This window comes from Bufo gargarizans, chromosome 2 (genome assembly GCF_014858855.1).
Source record: "Bufo gargarizans isolate SCDJY-AF-19 chromosome 2, ASM1485885v1, whole genome shotgun sequence".
NCBI lineage: Eukaryota > Metazoa > Chordata > Amphibia > Anura > Bufonidae > Bufo > Bufo gargarizans.
In genome coordinates this window covers 548,052,164-548,072,219 of record NC_058081.1, presented here as the reverse complement: position 1 = coordinate 548,072,219, position 20,056 = coordinate 548,052,164, and the positions used below count along the sequence as shown (strand labels likewise).

The following is a 20,056-nucleotide window of genomic DNA, read 5'->3' as shown; positions in this document are numbered from 1 at the left end:
GAGCATAATCTGGCCTACTGTCCCCCTGATGGACAATAACATATTTACCTAAAATAATCATACCCCTCTTTCTCATAACTGAGATTCTTAAAATCTGTTATGTTTGCTTAACATAGTAAGTGTGCAATACTACACACCCTCCCTGATTACTTAATTTAGACAATCAACAGGAGTGTAACACCTATGCACTTCTGCACCTGTGCGTGACCACAAATCTAAGTGAAAACTGTAATTTTTTGCAGCGTGTAAACAGATATGGGAAGAAAAAATGACAATATAAAAAGGAGGATAACTCACTTGACTAATCTCGGCAAAAAATCCAAAGTAATCAAATGGTCAGGCAGGGCGCCAAAGGTGGGACTTCTAAGACAGTGATAATTGGATAGATGCTAATTAGATTGGAAAATAGATGAAAAGAACTAATTAGGAGAGGCTGCCGTATGTGGTTCTTTGTGTGCCTGGGCACCAGGCACAACCGAAGACTGAAAATGTGAAAGGAAAAAAATGATAACCACAATAGACTTGGAGGTGCCAGTCCAAGTACTGGGAATAGTTAGGAAGAAGGAATCAAATAGAGGAGCGGGATCTATATGCCCACTAATTGTCTTGTACGGTATACCAGAACACCATGGTTCACACGAGGATGTCAAAAAGATAAAATATATTAAAACTGATATACCTTAACAGATATTCAGAATCACTAGATTATATCAATCAAATTAGAACCATTTAGATAGTTAACTTCACTCACTTCATAGGGAGAATTTCCTATTGGGATGAAGCTCAAGACACCCAAAAGGAATCCTCCCTATCCTGGATCGCCCGTAGAATCTTAGGATGAAGCAGCAGTCTGAACCCCGGATACTTCTTGCAATTTCCTTTATTGGTGTAAAAAGCAGGATATAAAGCTCAACGCGTTTCGAGGAGAATAAATGTCCCCTTTATCAGGAGCAAGCCTATACAGAACTGTATCATTGAGAGTCTTTATAATCATCTAAAAACGCGCCAAAAAAAGGTCACCTGATGTCACTTCCTGTGACAGGGGGTGATGATGACCTAACAGGGGCTCGACCAAATCATGTATATATAGAACAACAATCAAACATACATACAAGGTATTGTCATTAGCATTGGTAGGTCAGTGGGCCTTGAAAAATAAAAAAACCTGCTTTGAAACCATATGTCCGGTCCGTGGAATGCATCGTTGATGTGAGCAGAGGTGTATGCGCATGCGCCAGAAGAGAGAGTAATTCCAAACCGAGTCGTGGAACGCATGGAGAAAATACCGGCCTGTTTGAACGCTCAGCCTCAGTGCGCACGTGCCGTATCATGCGCTATTTGAAAACTGATAGGCAGACTTTAGAAAAGCGAAGTGATAGAGGGGGCCATAAGATCGAAAGTACATCATTGATTAACCAATGTATCACATGTATAAATGATTCAATAGACAGATGAGTATATATATATATAAAAGTATGCATAACTACACAGGTACCACTATATAACCACATATATACCCCCATAAAGAAGATAAATAGATATTTTTTATGGATATTTCATAGATGGATATTTTAAAAATGGGTATTTTAAATAAAATCCCATTATAAAATATTAAATATTGAAACATGATTTATCCAGAATATATATATATATATATATATATATATATATGTAGAAATGGACAGCACATCCAGTAGAAAAATATATTCAAAAAATTTTTATTCAGCCACAGTGGCACAAGAGGCGACGTTTCGGCTCAAAATCCTGAGCCTTTCTCAAGCATTTAAAAATATACAAAAATATATAAAAATATATAGACATGATTTGAGTGTAAAATATAAATATATACAGACGTGGACAAAATTGTTGGTACCCTTTGGTCAATGAAAGAAAAAGTCACAATGGTCACAGAAATAACTTTAATCTGACAAAAGTAATAATAAATTAAAATTCTATAAATGTTAACCAATGAAAGTCAGACATTGTTTTTCAACCATGCTTCAACAGAATTATGTAAAAAAATAAACTCATGAAACAGGCATGGACAAAAATGATGGTACCCCTAACTTAATATTTTGTTGCGCAACCTTTTGAGGCAATCACTGCAATCAAACGCTTCCTGTAACTGTCAATGAGACATCTGCACCTCTCAGCAGGTATTTTGGCCCACTCCTCATGAGCAAACTGCTCCAGTTGTGTCCGGTTTGAAGGGTGCCTTTTCCAGACTGCATGTTTCAGCTCCTTCCAAAGATGCTCAATAGGATTGAGGTCAGGGCTCATAGAAGGCCACTTTAGAATAGTCCAATTTTTTCCTCTTAGCCATTCTTGGGTGTTTTTAGCGGTGTGTTTTGGGTCATTGTCCTGTTGCAAGACCCATGACCTGCGACTGAGACCAAGCTTTCTGACACTGGCTAGTACATTTCTCTCTAGAATTCCTTGATAGTCTTGAGATTTCATTGTACCCTGCACAGATTCAAGACACCCTGTGCCAGACGCAGCAAAGCAGCCCCAGAACATAACAGAGCCTCCTCCATGTTTCACAGTAGGGACAGTGTTCTTTTCTTGATATGCTTCATTTTTTCGTCTGTGAACATACAGCTGATGTGCCTTGGCAAAAACTTCGATTTTTGTCTCATCTGTCCACAGGACATTCTCCCAGAAGCTTTGTGGCTTGTCAACATGTAGTTTGGCATATTCCAGTCTTGCTTTTTTATGATTCGTTTTCAACAATGGTGTCCTCCTTGGTCGTCTCCCATGTAGTCCACTTTGGCTCAAACAACGACGGATGGTGCGATCTGACACTGATGTTCCTTGAGCATGAAGTTCACCTTGAATCTCTTTAGAAGTCTTTCTAGGCTCTTTTGTTACCATTCGGATTATCCGTCTCTTAGATTTGTCATCAATTTTCCTCCTGCGGCCACGTCCAGGGAGGTTGGCTACAGTCCCATGGATCTTAAACTTATGAATAATATGTGCAACTGTACTCACAGGAACATCTAGTTGCTTGGAGATGGTCTTATAGCCTTTACCTTTAACATGCTTGTCTATAATTTTCTTTCTGATCTCTTGAGACAGCTCTTTCCTTTGCTTCCTCTGGTCCATGTCGAGTGTGGTACACACCATATCACCAAACAACACAGTGATTACCTGGAGCCATATATATAGGCCCAATGGCTGATTACAAGGTTGTAGACACCTGTGATGCTAATTAGTGGACACACCTTGAATTAACATGTCCCTTTGGTCACATTATGTTCTGTGTTTTCTAGGGGTACCATCATTTTTGTCCATGCCTGTTTCATGAGTTTATTTTTTTACATAATTCTGTTGAAGCATGGTTGAAAAACAATGTCTGACTTTCATTGGTTAACATTTATAGAATTTTAATTTATTATTACTTTTGTCAGATTAAAGTTATTTCTGTGACCATTGTGACTTTTTCTTTCATTGACCAAAGGGTACCAACAATTTTGTCCACGTCTGTATATATATATATATATATATATATATATACACATATACACAAGTGGAGAGGGACGTGAACATAAGAAAAAGCCATGTATTAGATAAAAAATTTGTACATATAAAAATACAAATACAAATAAATATTGATTGATATCCTAAGTGGATCAATAGTTGGTATATTCTAGTGTTTCATTCAAACCAAACGGGGACAGAGTATTAAGACGATAAATCCAGTACATCTCCTTACGGGACAATTGCTGATAAGACTGTGGGACCCATTCCAGGGGAGTGACTTTTAAAAGAGTGGCGTCACTATTGTGGTGTTCAAAAGTGTCTCAAAACACTATGTGTACAGACTTTTCGGTTGATATTAGAGCGCTGTTCATTCATTTGCTCTCTCAAGCACTGTGTGTTCCTTCCTACATAGCTTAGTTTGCAGGGGCATTCTAATAGACTTTCTTTGTACTGCAATCCATAATGTGTTTTAAGAGAAAGATTTCATCGGACCCTGGGATACTGATTGTCTTCCTTTTATGGGTTATAATCTGGCAGCATTTGCATTTTTTACTAAAACATTTAAAACACCCTCTATTGTTGTTTTGGGTGGAAGTTAGTCGATTGCTCTTCTCTCTTTTCTTGAGATAAGGATGTGACGGGGCCAATCAATTTTTTAGGGTAGGAGCCCTTCTGAAGGTAACTGTCTGGCCAGATGGCAATATATCTTTGAAAACTGGGTCTTTTGAAAGGATATTCCAATGTTTGGTTAATATTTTCCTGATTTGTGAATGTTTATTACCAGAGGTCGCAATAACGCCTGTACAAGCGTCATAGACGCGTCTTCAGGCGATTTTACTCCTTAAAAAAAAGTCTAAGGCGTACCAATACGCTTTAGACTTTCCCTGCCTTTCATCAGCGCAGTGAGCGCTGTGAGCGGCACAGGCAGCGGAGCAATGCTGCCTGTGCCTGAAATGACCAATAACAAAGCTCCTTACAGCAAGGAGCTTTGTTATTATTCGGTTTGAGCGGGCAGCCGGACCATTCTGCACACCGCTCTGAAATCCTGCAGCGGCGCAAGATTCTCACCGGGTGGCGCCTGGCGGGGTAAGCGGTCTTGTGCTGGCTGTGGGTCACTTCCTCCATGTGCTTACGGCGTCCTCTCTAGTGAAGAATGTGCGCCCAAACTCCATAGCAACTAGATACCAACAAACTCTCCAAGGGCACTATATGCCTGAGCATGCTTTCCCTGGTCGGATGAATAAAATGATCGGGTCCATGCTAGGCCAGTCGGGCGCAGCGCATGTTGACATGGAGACTGGGGGGGGCTGATGGTGATGCATTGGGGTGGGCTATGAGTTTGGGCGCACGTTCTTCACTGGAGAAGACGCTGTGAGCACATGGAGAAAGTGACCCACAGCCTGACCGTCCAGAACATGAAGTGAATGTGACTATTGGAAAACTTATGATTGGTTAGCACATTAAATGAATTTCTCATAATTAGATTTGTGATTGGTGCAATGTTATATATGTCCTGCTGGGATCTAAGAGGGTGACTCCAAGAAAACCAAGGAGGGTTGGCAAATAGGCAATAGATTGTCCCAGATATAGGGGCCGCCATTTTGCCTCCATTAAGTCTCAGTTACACGACTGTATCCATTTTGAGGTCTGCAAATCGCAGATCCACAAAATATGGACATCCGTGTGCTATCCACATCCCCATGCTGCAAAAGATAGAGCATCTCCTGTTCTGGCTGACCCACTTAAATCAATGGGTCCGCAAGAAAATGCGGATTGCACACGGACCGCATCCGTGATTTGCGTACCGCAAAATGGATACAGTCGTGTGCTTCAGACCTTATAGAGAAAGCCACAGTGCTCATAGATGTAAAGTACAGAGACGCCAAGTACATTATACTGTGCAATAGTCCAATATACCATGTATAAGACTGTCCTATAACTGCCTCCTATGCATTCGTCCCAGACCGCCACCCACTGCTCCCTGCCACAACCACCAGACGTCCCTGTTCATTTCTTATTTCATTGTGTTTTGCACAGTTTACCGCTCCGATCTTAACGTGACAGATTTGGTGCTTCTAGAAAGGTAGGGATTCAGTCTTCTGAGAGATAAATTTAAAAAGGTCAAAATTTGCTATTTCTGCATGGAAGACATTATAGAGGAGACTGGTAATGGTTTCCTTGCCGAGATAGCAACATCTTAACATTATTTTGGCCTGTGTACTATATATATGAATTACCGCAAATTACGTACTCCTTTTCGGCTAAAAATACTCCTCAAAAATGGTCAGAGGAGTATTTTTACTCTTTACTCTTCCAGAAAGACTTGATTTAATAATTTTTGGTTGTAGAGCTTTTTCTTGATCTAATCTCAGGGCTCTCTCCATCGATCCTTTAATCAAGGTTTTTGGGTAGCCTTTTTCTTTAAAACGCTTTTCGAGAATAGATAACTGAGTTTTCAGGGTTTTTTCATTAGAGCAATTTCTCCTAATGTGCTTCATTTGGCTAAAAAGGATGTTTTTCTTCCATTTAGCATGATGACATATAGTATATTCTAAATAGCTATTAGCGTCCACCTTTTTAAAGCATGAACTCTGTGATTATCTTTTTAGATTCAATTTTAAGATGAATGTCTAAGAAAGTTGCCTTGTTATCATGATATTCCAAGCTAAAGGATAATCCCCACTTGTCCCCATTCAGGTCTCCCAAAAAGAAAAGTTCTTCTTCCGTACCCTCCCAAATAAAAATTATGTCATCTATATAATGACAATAGAACTTGATCTTGTGGTGGGCAAGCAGACCATGCCTTTCTTCAAAAAGGCCCATAAAAAGGTTAGCACACGATGCGGCAAATTTAGTCCCCATCGCAGTACCTTTATTCTGGATATAGAATTTTTCATTAAAGATTAAATAATTATGGCGTAAAATAAAATCTATGGATCTGATTAGGAACTCTTTTTGTAGATCCGGCATAGTAGAAACCAGATTAAGGTAGTGTTCTACAGCCGAAAGTCCAAGTTCATGTTTTATGTTACTATACAATGAGGCTACGTCGAGGGTTACCCACAAATAGTTGTCTTGCCAGTGGAAAGGTTTCAGAAGGTTGATGAGATGAGCAATGTCCCTCAGGTATGAGGGAAGTGTTTGTACATGTTTCTGTAGAAAATTATCAACATATGCTGATAGATTAGAGGTAAGTGAATCTATACCTGAAAGAATCTGCCAGGTGGATGGGTTATGGATTTATGTATCTTCGGGAGGAAGTAAAACTTGGCCAAAGAAGGGTGGGGAGGTGAGAGGAATTGTTTTTCTTTTTTATCAAGTAAATTGGAGTGGAACCCTGAGTCTATTAATTTGACTAATACCTTCTTAAAAATTGTTGTGGGGTCTTCATTTAGGACTCTATAATATTCGGGTCTGAAAGGATCCTATTTGCCTCATTAACGTAATACTCTCGGTCCATAATGACGACACCTCCACCTTTATCAGCATTTTTGATGATTATTTCCTCGTTCTTACGTAGGTTTTTCAAGGTTCTTCTCTCCCAGGGTTTAAGGTTCTGATGATCCGTATTTTTATTCTTATTCTTATTGGATTGGTCTTCCGTGCACATTTTCTCTAGTTCCTCCAGTACTATGTTATAATAACTTTCTATATGTGCACCTCTACTTTCCAAGGTATAGAATGTAGATTTATTTTTCAGATTTGATGGTATAGGAGTCGGTGAGGTGGGATGTGTTCCTATATTAGATGTGATATCTGTATTGTTCTCATTAGTAGGTTGTTTGATAAGTTCCTTTATTTTAAAATGACGCTTCAAGGTAAGTTTCCTGATAAATGTATTGAGATCTATAAATAACTCAAACGGGCCAGGAATATTAGTTGGACAGAAAGATAGTCCTTTGCTGAGCACTTCCAACTCATTAGGTTCTAGAGTGTATCTAGATAGATTAAAAATCACTTTTTCTTTTTGGTTGTTTGATTCTTCCTGATTAAATCGAGTCCCCCTTCTATTTTCTAATGTGTTGGTACCGTTCTTAACTTTTTCTTTTCTTGTCCGTTTAGATTTGCCTCCTCTGCATCCTCTAGTTTTTTTTTTGCCGTTTTCTTGATGATGTTAGGGGAGGGAAAAAGTGTGTTATTTTGAGGCTCTGTTGATTTTGGGGAGCTGTTTTCAAGAGAGTCCCTGTTGGAGTGAAAAAATGGGTAATGGATCAGATAAATTGGTAGGTAGGGCTAAGAATGCTTCCGATTGTGTACTAGAATTAGAATAGGTAGAAATGTTCAAGGAAGATTCTAGGACAATATTTGTTGTGTTAATCGTTATAAGGGGCAATGTAGTGATCATATTGTTAGCCTCTAGTGGTCCTATTATGTCAGTGTCATTTGTATTGATGGTTTTAGAATTAGGAGTGACATAAATGGATAGATTAAGCAACTGTTCAATACTTGGAACGTAGTTGGTATCGTGTAAAGAAGGACTCTTTGCGGTGGTGGAGGAGATTAATTCAATTGATGGGGGGTTGAATAAATGTGGCTGATGGTCTAAGTCGAAACCGAATTTGGTCCCATGTAACTGAGGTTCCTATTCGTAGTGGAGGAAGACGGTTCGATGACAAGAGGTTTATTAGAATCTATTGTAGAAGTGAAGGAATTCTTGGAACTACAGATGATAGGGCACTGTTTTTTTTCAAGGCCCACTGACCTACCAATACTAATGACAATACCTTGTATGTATGTTTGATTGTTGTTCTATATATACATGATTTGGTCGAGCCCCTGTGAGGTCATCATGACCCCCTGTCACAGTAAGTGACATCAGATGACCTTTTATTTGGCGCTTTTTTAGATGATTATAAAGACTCTCAATGATACAGTTCTGTATAGACTTGCTCCTGATGAAGGGAACATTTATTCTCCCCGAAACCCGTTGAGCTTTATATCCTGCTTTTCACACCAATAAAGGAAATTGCAAGAAGTATCTAGGGTTCGGACTGCTGCTTCATCCTAAGATTCTACGGGCGATCCAGGATAGGGAGGATTCCTTTTGGGTATCTTGAGCTTCATTCCAATAGGAAATCCTCCCTGTGAAATGAGTGAAATTCACTATGTAAATTGTTCTAATTTTATTGAAATAATCTAGTGATTCTGAATATCTGTTAAGGTATATCAGTTCATTTATTTTAATATATTTTATATTTTTGACATCCTCGTGTGAACCATGGTGTTCTGGTATACCATACAAGGCAATTAGTGGGCATATAGATCCCGCTCCTCTAATCTATTCCTTCTTCCTAACTATTCCCAGTACTCTCGGACTGGCGCCTCCAGGTATATTGTGGTCATCATTTTTTCCCTTTCACATATTCAGTGCAGCAGCATCACAGGACTTAAGAGAAAGTTAGTCTGGGTGGTCAGACCTGTGATTGGGCCAGGATTTGCTGCAGTAATAAACTAAATGCAACTGTTTTATGCTGTGTGAAATTGGCCTTAAAAAGGTTGTCCAGAGGTATTACATTTTTTTACATATATCGTAGCTTACAGAGGGTAACAATTAAAAACAAGCCATGCTTACCCTCACCGAACCCCTACCACTGCTGTTCTAACACTTACTTGTGCTCACTGCTCTGGTTCAACATGCAAGAATTGCCACAATATTTTTCTCAGCCAAATACTGGCTCAGGAGGGTCACCCCTATGCTAGTGACTGAATAAGCAGTCATCTCCAGGAATTTCCTGTGAATAGGATCAGAAGTGGAGACTGGAGAGCATTAGGCACTGGTAATGGTCGGAAAGGTAGCAGCAGGGGATTGATGAAGGAGCTTAAGGGGTTTTCCAGGATTTTACAAGAGGGGGTCTGACACCCTATACCTTCGCTGATCAGGTGTTCTGCAGTAGCTCTGATGATGGAATTTGGCACCAAAACTACAAAGCTATGTCCGCTGTGTAGTGGACAGAGCTGATTAGAACAGTTAGGCTCCCTTTGAAGTAAATTGGAGCAATGCTACAGTAACCAGATCCATCCACTACACAACCGGCGGAACTGTGCAATTCTGGCATTGTCTTTTTATTCTAGGGAGCTACTTTGAAACATCTGATTGTTAAGGGTGCAAGGTGTTGGAACCTTCCCAATCAGATATTGATTGCCTATCCTGGACAAGCCCTTTAACTTTATTTTTTTTATTTTTTTTATCCACTGTTTTAAAAAGGTAATGCTGCCGAACAAGTCCCTTTTTAGCATATATTTAATATTTGATTTTCCAAACAGAGCCCATTGATTACATGTATGATGTATATGTTGATGATTTTGTTTGTTTTTAATAGATAAAAATGCTGATTAACATCTGTATTTTGCTTTAGGATTTGAAAGGCAATGTTATTAAAATTAGTAAATTCCTGGGAAAAGAGCTGGCTGATGCTGCCATAGACTCTGTAGTAGAACATTCCTCTTTCCAAGCAATGAAAGCCAACCCCATGTCCAACTATTGTCACGTGCCTAATGACTTTTTTGACAAAAATCTTGGAGCATTTCACAGAAAAGGTATATGACATAAACAGTTTTAAATATACAACCTACAAAAGTATGACCTAGAGATGAGAGAATAATTTCTAAATAATTAGGATTTGTTACAAATTTCACAACAAAATCATCTGCCAAATAAATTCATTTTTTTTATTTGTTTCTGACAGTTAACAGGAGGGAGGAAGAAGATGAAGGATCACATGACAATAGTAGAAAAAGGAGTGAGCTTGTCCTGATTGGTTCAGGGGCTGACAATAACTCTGATCAGCCAATCAGGGGGCACTATGCAGACAGGTCCTTATGCTCAGAAGGGAGGAACTCCATTCTGTTTCCAGCTAGTCTTGTGAAAGGATGTGTTATGGCAGTAGCTGTCAAAAAATAATTGCAGACACAAGCTGGTTACTGGGGACACTACAGGGACACTGTAGGGAGAGAATATAGAGATATAATTGGGTAGATTTTAGAGTTTTATCTGGTAAATTGTAGCATAGAGAGTGAGTGAGGGACTGGTCACTGTCTCAGTTGTTCATATATATGGCTGGCAAGTAGTGTTGAGCGCGAATATTTATATTCCAAATTTTTATCATGAATATCAGCACAATTCGAGAATTCAAGAATATTTAGAATATAGTGCTATATATTCGTAATGATGAATATTCTTTTTTTTTAACACAGTACACATCAGGTGATCATCCTTCACTTCTACCTTCTGGGCCAATGAAAAGGCTTTGTCCAAGCTTAGCAACATACCTAGCAACCAATAGAAAAGTTGCCTACCCCTTACTATATAAGAACCTCCCCAGCAGCTATTTTCTACAGTTTATTGCAGTTATGAAAGAGACAGCAGTGTCATTGCTGCGCTCTGTGCTTTGTGTTATTACATTAGACAGATAACTTATATATAAATATATATATATATATATATATATATAAAAGTTAATTCAGATAGTTAGGGGGAGATAGTCAGTGTAGGTTAGATCTATAGAGTAGCTGATAGGTTCTGCTACAGACATAGGGCCAGATTTGTCATTACTCTGACAGCTCACTCCATTTTCACATATGGCTAAAGTGAGTTTTAGCCAAGTCAGATTTATGATCGGCCCTTTAAGACTGTAATAAATGTAGTTTGACGGTAGCAGTTTATCCGTCAGTAAGCAGCTTTACAAAAGTCGCACATCTTTACGAAAAAGTTGCAAGTTTTTATGAAAAAGTCGCATGTTCTATTAAAAAGTCTCATAGGTAAAGCATGGTCCTCACTGGAGTGAAATTGTGACTTTTTTGAAACTTTTTTGCGACTTTTTAAATAGTCCCAATAGTAAATCTGTCTAGATATTCATTTACATAAGAAGAAAACACGCCCACTTTCAGAAAACTGGCGAGCATAGTGCAGAGCAGAAAAAAGTCGCAAATTTGTGCGCAGTTTTAGCGTTTGAGACTTTTTGGGGGACTTTTTCACTCCATTATTCTGACCTGAGCTAAAGATAAATCTGGCCCATAGTGTTGTGATGTCACAAGTTGCACGTATTGCGAAAATTATGCGCATCATTAATTGCCGAAAATTTGCAAGTGCAAATATATTGGAGCACTCTATCTGCATATAAAGCTATTCTAATGTTCTGCCGTGCCAACCATTTTCTCCAGTCTCAGGAAACATACCAGCTTGAAAAATGTAGCATAAGTGACCCACGCAGGTATTTCGCGCGCATTACACAAATAAAACATTGCCAATTTTCGCAATCAAGAATATAATCTCCAATTCTCGAGTTCACAAATATATGATGAATAGTCTACAACATATTTGCGAAATTTCGCGAATTCGAATATTGCCCCTGCCGCTCATCACTACTCGCAAGATTTGCATGACAAAATCTGTCAAGAAATTCAGATTTTTCTGTATGAATATTTCTATAAAAATAAAATAGTTTCTACAGTTCATAGGTTTATTGCCACCACTGCAACAGCAAGCACTGAGGAATTTCCCCCTTTTTTCCAAAAAGGAGTTTGTATTTACCATTTGCGATTGAGCATTTAATTGCATTATAAGTGTGTTATTGAATGCTTTGTGTATAACTGCAGGATATTGATTCGTGTTTCATAGTAAAAGCATTTCACTAGAATAACGCCGTTATTATGACATGTTATATATGACTGCAAAATAACAGGTAGTTACAGCAAAAGCATTTTACTGCAATAACGCAATTATTATACCCGTGTTACTGAAAGCATTGTATAATATTGCAAACATATTTTACTGCAATAACAGCATTATTATAGCTATGTTATTGAATGTGTTGAATATTACTGCAAGATAACGGGTAGTTACAGCAAAAGCATTTTACTGCAATAACGCTATTATTATTCCTATGTGATCCGTCCGTGCCCACAACTGCCCTGCTAATTACCATGACACCCAGAGACCTCTCCCAGTTGCTGTATCCATTGCTCCCATCTCTGTTCCCTTACAGCACTCATGCGCTCACCTGTGGCCTCTTAAAGGGTCAGTGTGTGCATCTAAAAATCCTTTCCTAGCCAATGGCTGAGGTTCCCTTGGTATATAAGGCATTCTCAGCATGGGGGAGGGGGTGCCTGAGCTTTAGGTTTTATACTTTCTAGTTAACCAGCAAAGTTGTGATTTCTTGTCTGACTACTCATGTACTGTATCTTGCCTGTCTAACAATTCTGCTCCTTGCCGCCTGCCCCAACCCTGGATTTGTTATTTGAAATATGCACACACTTAGCCTACCCTGACCTTGGACTGTGCTCAGACGACTACTTGCGTGATTGCTTGGTGCTCGGCTGTTGCCCTTGCCTGCGTTATCTCTGCTTTATCTCTCATCTGTGTTTCTTTGTTTACTTGCACCACCTGTCTTCCCATACCTCTAGTTTTTCAATGTCAAGTTTATCTAGTTGGTCTGTATTGTCCATGTACCTGTCTAGTAACAAGCCTTTTCTTGTTGTTTGAGTCTGCTCACTAATGCAATCCTGTGTCTACCAGTATCTTCATGGTTCTCTACAGATAGGACACCCAAAACTGTCTAAGCACCTGTTCACACATACCAGTTGTTTTAGTGTGTTTTCTTTATCCTGTGCTCCTGGTGCTTGCATCAGAGTCCCTGACCCCATTGGGTCAACTGCCGACCACACTGGGACTATTCCAGGATGTAGTGGCCTAGTTGTTTCCCCACACTGAAGTCCTGATCCCTGACAGGGATTAAAGCGTTAGCCTTATGTCAAACCAGTTGGTTGGCACAGTTGGTCAACACTCCCTAATTCGTGACCATTATACCTGTGTTATTGAACATGTTGTATAGTACTGCAAGATACCGTTAGTGTTACAGCATTTTACTTGTGTTTAGGGATGAGCGAACTCAAACTGTATAGTTTGTATACTGAATTTTGGGGTGTCCGTGACACGGACCCGAACCCGGACATTTTCGTAAAAGTCCGGGTTCGGTGTTCGTCGCTTTCTTGGCGCTTTTTGAAAGGCTGCAAAGCAGCCAATCAACAAGCGTCATACTACTTGCCCCAAGAGGCCATCACAGCCATGCCTACTATTGGCATGGCTGTGATTGGCCAGAGCACCATGTGACCCAGCCTCTATTTAAGCTGGAGTCACATAGCGCCGCCCATCACTCTGCTCTGATCAGCATAGGGAGAGGTTGCGGCTGCGACAGTAGGGCGAGATTAGGCAGATTAACTCCTCCAAAGGACTTGATTAATTGATCGATCTGCAGCTGTGGATCATTGAGCTGCTGATACTCAATTGCTCACTGTTTTTAGGCTGCCCAGACCGTTTGTCAGTCACTTTTTTCTGGGGTGATCGGCGGCCATTTTGTGTCTTGTGGTGCGCCAGCACAAGCTGCGACCAAGTGCATTTAACCCTCAATGGTGTGGTTGTTTTTTGGCTAAAGCCTACATCAGGGTGAAGCTGTCACACCAAGTGCATTTAACCAGCAATAGTCTGTTTATTTTTTGGCCATATACTACATCAGGGGCAAGCTGCGCCTGTCACCAAGTGCATTTAACCCTCAATGGTGTGGTTGTTTTTTGGCTAAAGCCTACATCAGGGTGAAGCTGTCACACCAAGTGCATTTAACCAGCAATAGTCTGTTTATTTTTTGGCCATATACTACATCAGGGGCAAGCTGCGCCCGTCACCAAGTGCATTTAACCCTCAGTAGTGTGGTTGGTCAAGCTGTCACACCAAGTGCATTTAACCAGCAATAGTCTGTTCATTTTTTGGCCATATACTACATCAGGGGCAAGCTGCGCCCGTCACCAAGTGCATTTAACCCTCAGTAGTGTGGTTGGTCAAGCTGTCACACCAAGTGCATTTAACAAGCAATAGTCTGTTCATTTTTTGGCCATATACTACATCAGGGGCAAACTGCGCCCGTCACCAAGTGCATTTAACCCTCAGTAGTGTGGTTGGTCAAGCTGTGACACCAAGTGCATTTAACCAGCAATAGTCTGTTCATTTTTTGGCCATATACTACATCAGGGGCAAGCTGCGCCTGTCACCAAGTGCATTTAACCCTCAGTAGTGTGGTTGGTCAAGCTGTCACACCAAGTGCATTTAACCAGCAATAGTGTGGTTAACTTTACATTTATCCACATTGAACCTCATTTGCCAAGTTGATGCACAATCACTCAGAGTGTTCAAGTCAGCTTCTAGTTTATGGACATCTTCCATAGACTGTACAGTGCTACATAGCTTGGTGTCATCTGCAAAAATAGAAATGGTGCTATTAATCCGGTCCTTGATATCATTAATACATAAATTAAATAATAGAAGGCCCAGCACTGAACCTTGGGGTACACCACTTGTAACCCGGGACCATTATGAATAGGAATCATTGACCATAACTCTCTGGACATGGTTCTTCAGTCAGTTTTTAATCCAATTACAAACTATACTTGCTAAGTCTAGACCTTATTTTACCTATTAAACGTCTATGAGGGACAGTATCAAAAGCTTTTGCAAAATCCAGAAACACTACATCCACAGCCGCCCCTCTGTCCAGGCTACTACTCACCTCCTCATAAAAACAAATCAGGTTAGTCTGACAACTTCTGTCCTTGGTAAACCCATGTTGGTTATCACATATTATTTACAGTCACATACTCCTGTATATGGTCCCTTAAGAGTCCTTCAAACATTTTTCCCACAGCAGATCATTGAAATCAATTACCGGCATCCTCACTGGCCACAGTGGATTCCGGTAAGATGCAGATTTTGACACTTTAGAAGATGTGATCTCACTTGATCATGACATCTAAAGGCTTTAATTACCGTGATCGGAATTATTGCCAGCCGCGGAAATTAGCCACATATCTCTGCTGTTTGAAACAGCCGAGACCCACCCGCCATGACCCACGCTGCACATGTGACCGGGCGCCATGTTTTCCTAAAGCGAGGCTGAGAGCATTGAAACCAATTACCGGCATCCTTACTGGCCATTCCTCGTGCTTCTGGGTTTTTGACACTTTAGATGCTGTTATCTCACTTGATCATGGCATCTAAAGGCTTTAATTACTTGTAATGAGCAGCATGGGCTATATTCGAATTTGCAATATTTCATGAATATTTGGTGAATATTCGTCATATATTTACGAATTGGAGATTATTTTCTTGATTGCGAAAAATCGGCAATGTAATATTGGCATAAGGCTCCATTCAGACCTCCACGAATGGGTCCGCAACCGTTCCACAATATTGGGAACGAGTGCGGACCCATTTATTCTCAATGGGGCAGAACGGGATGCAGAGAGCACACTATGTGCTCTCCGCATGCGCATTTCCGGAGCGCGGCCCCAAACTTCCAGGCCGCGGCTCCGCAAAAAAAAAATAGAACATGTCCTATTGCAATTGCAGACAAGAATAGGCAGTTCTATAAGTGGTGCTGGCCCGGTGTATTGCGGATCCGCAATACATCACGGACATGTGAATGGACCCTTATGTGCGAAATACAGGCGTGGGTCACTTTTTCTATATTTTCCATGCTGCTAGAAGTTTCCTGAGACTGGAGAAAATGGTTGGCACGGCAGAACATTAAAAATGGCTTAATATGCAGTTAGAGTGCTCCAATATATTTACGATTGCACTAATGATGCAAATATTTTGGCGCAATACGTGAAACTTCACATATTAGCAGGTCTGCATGTATGTATGGACAGCAGAACCTATCACACTGCCTAACACACTGCACTGCAACAGCTACACTATATCAGGATATAACCTACACTGACTATCTCCCACTAACTATCTACATATATATACAGGTCCTTCTAAAAAAATTAGCATATTGTGATAAAGTTCATTATTTTCTGTAATGTACTGATAAACATTAGACTTTCATATATTTTAGATTCATTACACACCAACTGAAGTAGTTCAAGCCTTTTATTGTTTTAATATTGATTATTTTGGCATACAGCTCATGAAAACCCAAATTTCCTATCTAAAAAAAGAAAAGTGTTTTTAATACAAAAAAAGTCAACCTTCAAATAATTATGTTCAGTTATGCACTCAATACTTGGTCGGGAATCCTTTTGCAGAAATGACTGCTTCAATGCGGCGTGGCATGGAGGCAATCAGCCTGTGGCACTGCTGAGGTGTTATGGAGGCCCAGGATGCTTCGATAGCGGCCTTAAGCTCATCCAGAGGGTTGGGTCTTGCGTCTCTCAACTTTCTCTTCCCAATATCCCACAGATTCACTATGGGGTTCAGGTCAGGAGAATTGGCAGGCCAATTGAGCACAGTAATACCATAGTCAGTAAACCATTTACCAGTGGTTTTGGCACTGTGAGCAGGTGCCAGGTCGTGCTGAAAAATGAAATCTTCATCTCCATAAAGCTTTTCAGCAGATGGAAGCATGAAGTGCTCCAAAATCTCCTGATAGCTAGCTGCATTGACCCTGCCCTTGATAAAACACAGTGGACCAACACCAGCAGCTGACATGGCACCCCAGACCATCACTGACTGTGGGTACTTGACACTGGACTTCAGGCATTTTGGCATTTCCCTCTCCCCAGTCTTCCTCCAGACTCTGGCACCTTGATTTCCGAATGACATGCAAAATTTGCTTTCATCCGAAAAAAGTACTTTGGACCACTGAGCAACAGTCCAGTGCTGCTTCTCTGTAGCCCAGGTCAGGCGCTTCTGCCGCTGTTTCTGGTTCAAAAGTGGCTTGACCTGGGGAATGTGGCACCTGTAGCCCATTTCCTGCACACGCCTATACACGGTGGCTCTGGATGTTTCTACTCCAGACAGGTCCCCCAAGGTCTGGAATCGGTCCTTCTCCACAATCTTCCTCAGGGTCCGGTCACCTCTTCTCATTGTGCAGCGTTTTCTGCCACACTTTTTCCTTCCCACAGACTTCCCACTGAGGTGCCTTGATACAGCACTCTGGGAACAGCCTATTCGTTCAGAAATTTCTTTCTGTGTCTTACCCTCTTGCTTGAGGGTGTCAATGATGGCCTTCTGGACAGCAGTCAGGTCGGCAGTCTTACCCATGATTGCGGTTTTGAGTAATGAACCAGGCTGGGAGTTTTTAAAGGCCTCAGGAATCTTTTGCAGGTGTTTAGAGTTAATTAGTTGATTCAGATGACTAGGTTAATAGCTCGTTTAGAGAACCTTTTCATGATATGCTAATTTTTTGAGATAGGAATTTGGGGTTTTCATGAGCTGTATGCCAAAATCATCAATATTAAAACAATAAAAGGCTTGAACTACTTCAGTTGGTGTGTAATGAATCTAAAATATATGAAAGTCTAATGTTTATCAGTACATTACAGAAAATAATGAACTTTATCACAATATGCTAATTTTTTTAGAAGGACCTGTATATATATATATATATATATATATATAATCTATCTAATGTAGTGTGGAAAGCACAGAGCACAGCAATGACACTAATGTCTCTCTCAGAACATAAACATTTTTTTGAAAATGGTTGCTAGGGAGATTATTAATAGTAGGGGTAGGCAACTTTCCTATCGGTTGCTAGGGATGTTGCTAAGCTCAGACAAAGACATTGCAGCCTTCTCATTAGCTCACAAACAAGAAGGTAGGTTACTGATGAAAAAAAAATCTAGAATATTCGAAATTACGAATATATATGTCACTATATTCTAAATATTTGCAAAATCTTGAAGTGATGATATTCACGATTCGAATATTCGCGCCCAACACTATTAATTACAGGTACGGCACTGGTAGCAAAAGATTATTGACCAAACACTTACAATTTTGCCAGTACTGTTTAATAACCTGTATACCAAAGCAATAAAATTTCATTTATAGGCATAATAGTAAAATGTGACATGACTTGGATATTAAAAAAGCCACTACATCATCCATAGACAGCTATTTGGGAGAGATTTCCCCTCACAGTGCAGAGTAGAGAATACTGACTTAACCGGGTGAGAGGCCTAATTCAGGATTTGGGGGGTACTATCTCTCCTTGGGTAGACTTATAGGCCATACATGTTCCTCTGGAATGCTGGAAAAACTGGATGCAAATGAGTTCTTAACAAGCTCTGCCTCTAATGTTACCAGATATTAAATAAGCCATCACCTCATCTGCAGACAGCTGTTAGGCCTACTTAGCTCCTTAAGGATCGGGCTCATTATCCAGGCTATTCTGAGTCACATATTGTACTTCATGACACTGGTAAAATGGAGTAAAAAAAAAAAAGCATTTTTATTTATTAAAAAAATACTAAATTTGTCAAAAAGTTTGAAAAATTTTCAATTTCAAAGTTTCTATTTCTCTACTTCTATAATGCATAGCACTACTTACAAAAATAGTTATTACTTTACATTCCCCATATGTTTACTTCATGTTTGGATCATTTTGGGAATGACATTTTATTTTTTGGGGATGTTACAAGGCTTAGAAGTTTAGAAGCAAATCTTGAAATATTTCAGACATTTTCAAAAAACAACTTTTCAAGGACCAGTTTAGGTCTGAAGTCACTTTGTGAGGCTTACATAATAGATACCACCCAAAAATGACCCCATTCTACAAACTACACCCCTCAAGGTATTCAAAACTGATTTTACAAACTTTGTTAACCCTTTAGGTGTTCCACAAGAATTAATGGAAAATAGAGATACAATTTCAAAATTTCACTTTTTTGGCAAATTTTCCTTTTTAATAATTTTTTTTCCAGTTACAAAGCAAGGGTTAAGAGCCAAACAAAACTCAATATTTATGGCTCTGATTCTGTAGTTTACAGAAACACCCCATATGTGGTTGTAAACCACTGTATGGGCACACGGGGGGCGCAGAAGGAAAGGCATGCCATACGGTTTTTGGAAGGCAGATTTTGCTGGAGTGTTTTTTTTTTACACACTTGATCCATTTAAAGCCCCCCTGATGCTCCCCTACAGTTTTGTTGATACCATTTAGGGTACATATGATTTTTGGTTACTCTATATTAAAGGCAAGGTAACAAGAATTAGCTGTTTTGGCAGCGTTTTTATTTTTTGTTATTTACAACATTTATCTGACAGGTTAGATCATGTGGTATATTTATAGACCAGGTTGTCAAGGACGCGGCAATACCTAATATGTATACTTTTTTTATTCATGTAAGTTTTACACAATGATTCTTTTTTTTTGTTTTTTATCAGTTTTATTGTAATAAAATACAACAATGGAACATTGTTATAAATATAAGTGTATCATGTCCCATATTTTGACATACAAAGTCAATACCACTGATGATTATGATACAGCAGGCAACCATACAATGATAGTATAACCGCAACATACCCTTCCCACCCCCCCCCCCAACTCCCACTTCAGCGCTCAATGGACTTCACCTATTTTTATTTAGTGCTAGACCTCCAACGACCCCACAATTTTTCTAATTTTTGCGGGCATCCTCTCTTCTTAAACACAATTTGCTCATAAACTAACATTGTGTTTACTTTCCTTCTAAATTCCTCAATACATGATTTCATTTTTGAAACAAAAAAAATAATGTTTTAGTGTTTCTATAGTCTGAGAGCCATAGTTTTTTCAGTTTTTGGGCTGGTATGATT

The 20,056-nt window shown here is 39.7% G+C and overlaps 1 pseudogene; it reads left to right on the top strand.

The window, feature by feature from the left end:
- LOC122926135 overlaps nucleotides 1-20,056 on the top strand; it is a 128,582-nt pseudogene that overhangs the window by 81,753 nt on the left and 26,773 nt on the right.